The sequence below is a fragment of the Belonocnema kinseyi genome, chromosome 4 (genome assembly GCF_010883055.1).
Source record: "Belonocnema kinseyi isolate 2016_QV_RU_SX_M_011 chromosome 4, B_treatae_v1, whole genome shotgun sequence".
Classification (NCBI taxonomy): domain Eukaryota; kingdom Metazoa; phylum Arthropoda; class Insecta; order Hymenoptera; family Cynipidae; genus Belonocnema; species Belonocnema kinseyi.
This window is the reverse complement of record NC_046660.1, coordinates 28,184,941-28,185,154: the sequence shown is the minus strand read 5'-3', so window position 1 is coordinate 28,185,154 and position 214 is coordinate 28,184,941.

Here is a 214-nt window from a genome sequence, read left to right as displayed (position 1 = left end):
CCTAATAAAAAAAAAAACATCGACCTACACGTTTTAAAAGTCTTGTTGAAAATGATAGTAATTATACTACCTTAATCAAAAACATAAATCCAAATTTTGTACAGTACATGTTCATGAAATAGATAATACACATACATACTTACTGACCTATTTACCTGAAACCTAGGGGGCGCGGCCCGCTAATTTAATTTAAAATTAAAATCAAATGAGTCTC